This window comes from Lissotriton helveticus, chromosome 5_1 (genome assembly GCF_964261635.1).
Source record: "Lissotriton helveticus chromosome 5_1, aLisHel1.1, whole genome shotgun sequence".
In the NCBI taxonomy this organism is placed as follows: Eukaryota; Metazoa; Chordata; class Amphibia; order Caudata; family Salamandridae; genus Lissotriton; species Lissotriton helveticus.
Window position 1 is genome coordinate 146,555,689 of NC_136065.1, and position 10,004 is coordinate 146,565,692.

Here is a 10,004-nt window from a genome sequence, read left to right on the forward strand (position 1 = left end):
ACACTTTTAGGAATTTTCAGATCATACAGGGAAGGGACGATGCGTGACACTGGGGCGAGACTCTTGCTGAACCTTGGAAGGCATTTGTCAATATCAAAGGACGTTGACTTGAGCTGATGGGTGGACCATCCAAGGCTCATCCAACTGTTATCTGTTTACTGTACAGAACTTTCGATCACTCAGCGGATAGGTACAACAGTCAATGATCTTCCGACGCTGCCTACACAGGCTTGCTGTATAAGGGATTGCGCAAACAATGTTTCTGATAAAAGGGGAGGTGACCCTCGGCTCTGGAGGCACCGCCTCTCTCCGCTGGCCATCAGGCGACACATTTTTCTCATCATTGCTAGCCTGAGCCAAACTCCATCATGGCACCTGACAGAGCAAGCGTACACAACACTGAGCTACGTTTTATCTTCTTGATAAGTCATATCAGAAGTTAAAATATATCATCTTGCTTGTTAGTGATTTAAAATTAGGTAAGAGAGATGCAGTGCTGAGCAATGGCATGCCAGGACTTGACTTGTACGAGCACATCTCTTGATGCCCTTTTACTTGTCTAGGCCCTGCTTTGCCTAGATAATGTTTGTTGCTGTTTGAAAATATTGCTTTTTAAAGTAATGCTTCCATCAAATAAATAGAGTCAATCTCATATACAAGAAGCAGGTAAACAACTGAACCTAACAGAATTGTTAGCTTTACTTTGAACAAGGCTTTCCCCGAGTTTCTTCTTAAATAACTGTGCATATATCATATCAGAGTCAGCACTAACACATTACAACTACTTTATTCTATACATGCAACCGGTAGGATAGCTCAATGGGTTCAGCACTCACTGCTGATATACTTCAACTATCTGCAGCAGCAGATTACAGGTTTGGATCTGGGTTGGGTTTTTCTTTCCTTCTCTGGGAGAACATTTTCTAAACATGTGTTGGACCTGGGCCTCTTGGCAGGGTCATCCCTAAACTTTTTGCCTTCCTCCAATACTCTCTCTGACCTGTTTTTGTTGGTTTAATGACTCTGGGCACTTTGCCACTGCTGACCAGTGCTAAAGTGCATATGCTCTCCCTGTTGTAAAGTGTACATGTGATTGATGTCCATGATTGGTTCATTGGATTTACTGTTAGTCCCTAGTAAAGTGCACCAGGAGTGCCAGGGCTTGTGAATGCCAATACTGCTAGTGGGCCTGCAGCGCTGGTTGCGCCACCCACAGAAGCAGCCTTAAAATGTGTCTAGGGTCTGCCATTGCAGAACCTGCGTGCAGTCTGGTACTGTCATGCTAGCTGGGCAAGTGCACACACTTGCCAGCCCCTGAACCTTCCCTTAACTTCATATTAGTCACCCCTATGGTAGGCCTGAGGGCAGGGTGCATTGTAGTGTAAGGTAGAACATGCCCTGATGTGTGTGGCATGTTCTAATAGTGAATTACTACCAAAGTCGTTTTTCACTATTGTAAGGCTACCTGTTCCCTTCTAGGCCAGATGGGCTGCTGGAATTATTACACTCTATAATCCCAGCAGGCTCAGGGAACATGGTAGAAATTCATGTTTAGTATGCCTGAACTCAGAATAATAAAATACTTCTTTTAGTAAAGTTTATTTTAATATCCTGTGTTTGCAAATGCTACTTTTAGAAAGTTAGCATTTGCTTGCCTAACCATTTCAGCCCGCCTCTGCTTGGATGTGGATCTGACTGTCTGGTGTGTGTGAGTGACAGGGCTGGGAGTTGACAGGTAGTGAATAGCCAGATGACACCTTAGTGGGTGGTGGGAGTTTCCCCTGAATGATGCATCAGGCTGTGCTCTGCCTCCACAATGCTGGCTCCGCCCTCCTGGGGAGCGACTGATGACTCAGCCTGCACCTGGCCCAGGAAGGACCGAAGCTTGTCAACAAAGTGCTCAGGCCACTCCTGCCCTCACAATGCCGGCTCCGCCCCCCTGGGGAGCGGCTGATGTGCCTGCACTCACACTGAATACAGAAGCCAGAAGTACCCACAACAAGTACTCAGAGACTGGAGCAGTTATGCAGAGGCCCCCCTGGCTTGCTAGAACAAAAGAAACTGGGTATAAAAGAAGGAGCCCTGCTCCTTGTAAATTAGATCCAGTTTGCGCAAAGAAGAAGCTCTGCCTGAAGAGAAGGACCCTGGAAGCTGCATGGAGAAGTACTGACTCTGACCCCAAGAGACTGGCCTGTGGTGGGTGCCTTGCTGCTGAAGGAGAGCAGGAGAAGAAAGACGGAAAGACTTTGCTTTTATTCAACTTGTGCCAAACTCTGCTGAAAGATCTCCAAGGGCTTGATTGAGCTTGCCCCCTGAACTGAACCCCAGGACCAGTGGGTTCTCCTGTGCTTTGGCTCGTCCCCTGCCTGAGGCCGAGTATTTCCTCCCGCCGGAGGTGAAGTCTGCCCCCTCTCGCCCCCTCCTAGGGCCGTGGTACTCGGGAGCCAGCCTGCCCTCTTGCCCTTGAGAGCCTCGCTCCACCTGGAGTCGCTCTCTGCCCCAGGGCTAAGGCCGGCTGCTCCTCTACCCCTGCCTGCTTCACGGAGCCCTTGAGGAGACTTCAGCCCCTCCCGCCGGAATCCCGGGGACTCGAGCAGCCTGTAGCCTGGACCCCGTGCATCTGATTGCACCCGGCTGCCCTGCCTTGCTCTGCCCCCCCAGGAGAGGCCGCACCCCGCACTGTGAAGGGTGCCTTGCCTCCCGGAGATCCTCCGCTGTCAGAAGGGACCCCTCTGCACTGACAATTCCTGAAAGAAAGCATTCCTGAAGGTGCCTTGGCCCCCGGGCTCCTCTCACCCCTCCCTGCTCCTCACTGCAGCCGGGAGCCCCCACCTCTGGAAAAGGCCCGGGGCTCCTCTGATCGCCTGCTTGCTGCTCTGCTCCGAGCTCAGCCCCCACCTCTGGAAAAGGCCCAGGGTTTTTCAAGCCCCTCTCTGGTGTCCATTCCAAGCCTACCGCGAGATGCGTGAGAGTTGGTAGGGGCCGAGTCAGTTTCACCCTTGAAGGCAGGAGAGGCGCTGCAAGGCGCTCCGAAGGCCGGGGAGGGTCCCAAAGCCCCAGAACAGAGAGAGGCTTTCTCTTTGAAAGGAAAGAACACTGAAAGAACTGTTTGGGAATAACACTAAACAAAGATTGCTTATTACTGAGAAAGAACTGTGGCAACTTAACCTAAAGAGTAACTGGAACCTGCATTTGAAATAACCAAGACTGTATTTACAAGCCTGCTTGAAATTTATATAAAGAGAATATATTTTTACAAATACAGTTTGGTGTCATTGTGTGGTGGGTTGGTTGTGACGGTGTAATATTGCAAATGTTTAACCTTACATGCCCCAGAGATTAGCCTAAGACTGCTTAAGCCACACTACCTAGAGGGTAAGCAGAGGTTGTCTTGAAGGTAACCCTCAGCCCTGACGAGGAAGAGAGAGGCCCTGATTGTCGCCAGTATTGCACTGCGCCAACCAGAGACTCCCCCTTCCTACATTGGACGCAGCGGTGAGGATAGCGAATTTACATTTGCAGTGTTCATGCCTTAACTATTGACCATTGCACAGTGATGACAGTCCAGTAACTAAGCCACAGACTTTGTTTTTTTTGGATTTATGATTTGCGAGAAGAGATCTCCATGTGTTTTTGAAGTCATGCCTGTGTCAGTGAAAATGGAAAAGGCAGCATCCATTTCTTCTATTGACTGTGATTGGGAGAAACTAGAAAACTACACCAGGAAACAGCTCAAGAGGTTCTGCAAAAATTTGAACATTTCCATGACCGGACTCTCCAGAAGGGAGCAGTTCCAAAAGGCGCTGAGGGCCTGGGTCAAGGCAAGGAATGCCCCTGGAAAGGATTTTGAATTTGAGGATGCAGAACAGCAGCTGGAGGGACCCCTGACTCCAGAGTGGAGGGGTGCAACCTCCCCATTGGGTAGCAGTGTTTCTGGCCGAGGTCTGTCGCCAGAGGAGCTGGCGGACAGACAGGCAACCCGAGATCATGAAATGAAGTTGGCAGAGCTGAAATTGAGTTGCCAACTGGAGCTAGAATCTAGGAAGTTAGCCCTGGAAGAAATGAAAATGGAGCTTGCGCATGACTTAAGAATGAGGAAACTTGACTTGGAGCTCGAGGGGCTTGAGGCCAGGAGGGCTTCAGCCCAGCAACAAGAAATGTGTGTAGCTCAGAGATTGAGCTTTGCTGAGTTGGAGGTGGAGTCCAGCTCAGATGGTGGCAGCAACATTCAGGTATCTAGTGCAGACAGCATAGCGCGCGCACCTAGAGGTATGGCACCTGACTTGGAGGGGGTTAACATACACCAGGAGGTTCAAGGGCATGAGGTAGCTCCAGTAGTGCGCAGCGTCCCTGAAGGGAATAGGGTAGCTGGCGTAGGAGTTCATGGTCCTAGTGGTGGGAGGGATTCCCCCATGGTTGAGGTCCTGGTGGGTGAGTGTAAGGACCGCCCAGAAGAGTGTGGGTTGTGTGACAGAGACAGTTCGCTACTGTCTGGCCAGTCTCAGAAGAATGGTGTGGAGTATGTGTGTGAGGCGCTGGATGGTGAGGTGAAGGATAATTTGGTTAACCCTACTAGGGGGCTGTGTAATCCAATTGTGGGAGAGCATACTTTAAGTCCCAGTTTTCCAGAGCTATGCCAACACCTGTTTGAGAGTGAGTTCTCTGGCCCCAGGGAGCTCACATTGGAGGCAGACCTTGTGGTGGATTCCCGAGGGTCTGGAGAGGCATTAGGGTGTGATCCTGTGGGGAGTGTCTCAGGTATCTTCCAGCCCAGAGTGGTGGAAGTGGCGCAGAGTAGCCCAGCTAGGTCCTGTAGTAGTGAGATGGGTGTAGGGCCTCACGTCCTGTCCTTAAGGGGAAGGAGTGAGAATGGGTTTTGTCCCGGTAGTGCCCAACCTCAGTCTCAGAGCCTGGATGGTTCTTTAAGGGAACACCAGGTGGGGAGCCTAGGCTGTCCGGATGAGTCACCCGCTGAGGGGGATCCCCCAGTGGCTAGAGAACGTGGAGGCTCTGTAAACAGGGCTCCAGTAGTTCTGGTGACTGGCAGTACCACTCCAGTTGGGAGGGTGCAGAAGTCCAGAAAGAGGGGCGAGAGGGGGAAAGAGTCCCCAGTGGAAGAACCAGTGGGTCAGGGGCCAGCCAGCAGGGCTGCGTCCCCAGTGAATGACCAGGGGGACACCACTTCTGTCCTGGGGGATCTTCCCGCACTGTCAGAGGGACAGGGGTTGGGAGATCCGCGCCGGGCAGGCTGTTGCACGACACATGAGCTATGTGCCACCCTCAGGGGGGGCAGGCGTGCTCCCCGGAAAGTCCTGGTGCGCCAGGCAAGTGTTCAACTGCAGGGTTGGGTCCCTGAGTTGAGAAGCCAGGGTCAGGTGTTGTCTGACCTGGAGGGCAGGACCACTGTAATCAGTGTCCTGGCCCATGTCACTTCTAGGGGTACCACTCCAGTTGGGAGTGGGCAGTACTGTGGAAGGGGGTGCAGAGGGAGGGAGTCCTCGCCTCTGACCCCGGTGCAGTTTGAGGGTTTAGACCCTAGGTTTAAGGGCCAGGTGCAGGGTGTCCCCCCTGACCTGGTGCCCCAGTTGCAGGATAGCACCCCTGAACTGGTGGGCGAATTGTGCAGGTCACCTGCCACAGGTGCCCTGACAATTCTGGAAGGGGGTACCACTCCAGGTGGGAGGGTACAGAGCCCCCAGGAGGAGGACCGGGTGTGGGGGAGGCCACCCCAGTCTTTAGTACAGCCGTCAGGTACAGACCTGAGGCTGGTGGGTCAGTGCCAGGATGGCATACCTGACCTGACAGGAGGGAGAGTGGACCAAGGGTGCCAAGCACCTGGGGCTAATGCCCCCCACTCTTTAAGGCCACAGAGGTTTGAGAGCCCTGAGAGGCGTAAGGCTTGGGTCTCATTCCTGACTACTGTCAGTGGCCACTGTGACATTTTTCTGTCTGCCTGTTGGGACACACCTGTGAGCGAATTAAGGTTCAAGGCTGCACAGGTGGTGTCCACAGGTGTAGAGAAGGGTTTCCCATGGATTGGCTTGGTGGACCCTGAGAGTATGAACAGAGGATTTGAAGGAGGTGCAGATTGGCGTAGAACTGGAATGTGCCCCTGCTGTTGCGGGCCAGGTCCAGGTTCTATCGCCCAAAGCAGGGAAGCCCATCACAGTGGTGATTGGTCTACCCTGCGTTTTGGCTGGAAGGGGGTTGTGTTGGACCTGGGCCTCTTGGCAGGGTCATCCCTAAACTTTTTGCCTTCCTCCAATACTCTCTCTGACCTGTTTTTGTTGGTTTAATGACTCTGGGCACTTTGCCACTGCTGACCAGTGCTAAAGTGCATATGCTCTCCCTGTTGTAAAGTGTACATGTGATTGATGTCCATGATTGGTTCATTGGATTTACTGTTAGTCCCTAGTAAAGTGCACCAGGAGTGCCAGGGCTTGTGAATGCCAATACTGCTAGTGGGCCTGCAGCGCTGGTTGCGCCACCCACAGAAGCAGCCTTAAAATGTGTCTAGGGTCTGCCATTGCAGAACCTGCGTGCAGTCTGGTACTGTCATGCTAGCTGGGCAAGTGCACACACTTGCCAGCCCCTGAACCTTCCCTTAACTTCATATTAGTCACCCCTATGGTAGGCCTGAGGGCAGGGTGCATTGTAGTGTAAGGTAGAACATGCCCTGATGTGTGTGGCATGTTCTAATAGTGAATTACTACCAAAGTCGTTTTTCACTATTGTAAGGCTACCTGTTCCCTTCTAGGCCAGATGGGCTGCTGGAATTATTACACTCTATAATCCCAGCAGGCTCAGGGAACATGGTAGAAATTCATGTTTAGTATGCCTGAACTCAGAATAATAAAATACTTCTTTTAGTAAAGTTTATTTTAATATCCTGTGTTTGCAAATGCTACTTTTAGAAAGTTAGCATTTGCTTGCCTAACCATTTCAGCCCGCCTCTGCTTGGATGTGGATCTGACTGTCTGGTGTGTGTGAGTGACAGGGCTGGGAGTTGACAGGTAGTGAATGGCCAGATGACACCTTAGTGGGTGGTGGGAGTTTCCCCTGAATGATGCATCAGGCTGTGCTCTGCCTCCACAATGCTGGCTCCGCCCTCCTGGGGAGCGACTGATGACTCAGCCTGCACCTGGCCCAGGAAGGACCGAAGCTTGTCAACAAAGTGCTCAGGCCACTCCTGCCCTCACAATGCCGGCTCCGCCCCCCTGGGGAGCGGCTGATGTGCCTGCACTCACACTGAATACAGAAGCCAGAAGTACCCACAACAAGTACTCAGAGACTGGAGCAGTTATGCAGAGGCCCCCCTGGCTTGCTAGAACAAAAGAAACTGGGTATAAAAGAAGGAGCCCTGCTCCTTGTAAATTAGATCCAGTTTGCGCAAAGAAGAAGCTCTGCCTGAAGAGAAGGACCCTGGAAGCTGCATGGAGAAGTACTGACTCTGACCCCAAGAGACTGGCCTGTGGTGGGTGCCTTGCTGCTGAAGGAGAGCAGGAGAAGAAAGACGGAAAGACTTTGCTTTTATTCAACTTGTGCCAAACTCTGCTGAAAGATCTCCAAGGGCTTGATTGAGCTTGCCCCCTGAACTGAACCCCAGGACCAGTGGGTTCTCCTGTGCTTTGGCTCGTCCCCTGCCTGAGGCCGAGTATTTCCTCCCGTCGGAGGTGAAGTCTGCCCCCTCTCGCCCCCTCCTAGGGCCGTGGTACTCGGGAGCCAGCCTGCCCTCTTGCCCTTGAGAGCCTCGCTCCACCCGGAGTCGCTCTCTGCCCCAGGGCTAAGGCCGGCTGCTCCTCTACCCCTGCCTGCTTCACGGAGCCCTTGAGGAGACTTCAGCCCCTCCCGCCGGAATCCCGGGGACTCGAGCAGCCTGTAGCCTGGACCCCGTGCATCTGATTGCACCCGGCTGCCCTGCCTTGCTCTGCCCCCCCAGGAGAGGCCGCACCCCGCACTGTGAAGGGTGCCTTGCCTCCCGGAGATCCTCCGCTGTCAGAAGGGACCCCTCTGCACTGACAATTCCTGAAAGAAAGCATTCCTGAAGGTGCCTTGGCCCCAGAGGCTCCTCTCACCCTTCCCTGCTCCTCACTGCAGCCGGGAGCCCCCACCTCTGGAAAAGGCCCGGGGCTCCTCTGATCGCCTGCTTGCTGCTCTGCTCCGAGCTCAGCCCCCACCTCTGGAAAAGGCCCAGGGTTTTTCAAGCCTCTCTCTGGTGTCCATTCCAAGCCTACGGGCGCTGCAAGGCGCTCCGAAGGCCGGGGAGGGTCCCAAAGCCCCAGAACAGAGAGAGGCTTTCTCTTTGAAAGGAAAGAACACTGAAAGAACTGTTTGGGAATAACACTAAACAAAGATTGCTTATTACTGAGAAAGAACTGTGGCAACTTAACCTAAAGAGTAACTGGAACCTGCATTTGAAATAACCAAGACTGTATTTACAAGCCTGCTTGAAATTTATATAAAGAGAATATATTTTTACAAATACAGTTTGGTGTCATTGTGTGGTGGGTTGGTTGTGACGGTGTAATATTGCAAATGTTTAACCTTACATGCCCCAGAGATTAGCCTAAGACTGCTTAAGCCACACTACCTAGAGGGTAAGCAGAGGTTGTCTTGAAGGTAACCCTCAGCCCTGACGAGGAAGAGAGAGGCCCTGATTGTCGCCAGTATTGCACTGCGCCAACCAGAGACTCCCCCTTCCTACAACATGTATTGCAACTAGTGGTGGACATAACTCGCGTAATTTGCTGTAACATAATTACACAAAATTACAGCAAATGTAGGAGAGACTACGCAGAATTACGCATAGCAGCATAACCCTGCATTTAACACTATTTTGACAATGCAAAATGCACCCTCGTGTCCAAAATGGGCATGAAGATGCATTTTGTACTAAGAAAATAGATAGGGCTAAATGCAACATAACACAAACATTAGTAGCCGCTTGCACTCGCTATGTTTATTCTTCATGTCTCCTATGGTAGAATTTATGTGACAAATTACTCACAATTACCCGAACTAGTGCTATCATGTAATTTTGAGTAATTTTGAGTCAAAAGAGTAATGCAAGATTACCCAAAATACTACGATTACGCCAGAACGATACAAATTTCGCTCAGGCCTAATTGCAACCCCCAATTTGCAATGAGGCTTTGGGACTGTACATGTGGTTCCCTTGTCCTGAATGGGATATCAGCCACTGACTGAAAACTTAATTGAAACCTTTTCCAGGCTCATGTTAACCTGCTGTAACTGCTCCTGTGGAATGCAATGTTCTTGAAATGATGCAATAGAAACATAACCTCCAGGTCTAAGTTAGGAAACCAATCTTGCTGCATGCTGATGCCACAAACAGTGACACCTAACAGTCATTAAAGAGAAAACTCCTTGAACTGGAGTGTTCTTCATACATTAGGGATGGCCAGATCATCAGGATAAGCAATTACCTTGCTAAATGAATACACGTGAAATCTTTGAATATTAATTTGTCCTATGTGGATATACTGAAAATCTGGGATGGATCCGGCCCTCCAAGACAAACTTGGGTAATGAGGAAAGATAACAGTAGATTTCACCTCTTTTGGTGACTATCTTATTTGATGGCAACTACAGAAAATATTTTTTGTGTTGGATTAAATCCAATATGTTTCAATAATGTGGCTATATTCTTACCTATCGCGCTAATGAAAATGAAGGTTGTTCTTAGTTAATTATACCTTTCTCTAGGATTTTATTAACATAGCAAGTGACATGTATATCGAAAATATTTTATTGGTTTATTGAACTGAACAGACTATCTACTGATATGACACTCTTGAAGGTAGGAACTTTTACTTAGGCCCTGATTACCTTAGTATGAAGTTATTTGTGCTCATTTTCAGTGAACACAACAGTATATTGAGCTTCAGAACAGAATTTAAAATGGAGAGGAGGAACCGTGTAACTAAATAATACATTTTATCAACTGGCTCTTTTTCTGTATATAGTCTTTATTCAAGTCCACC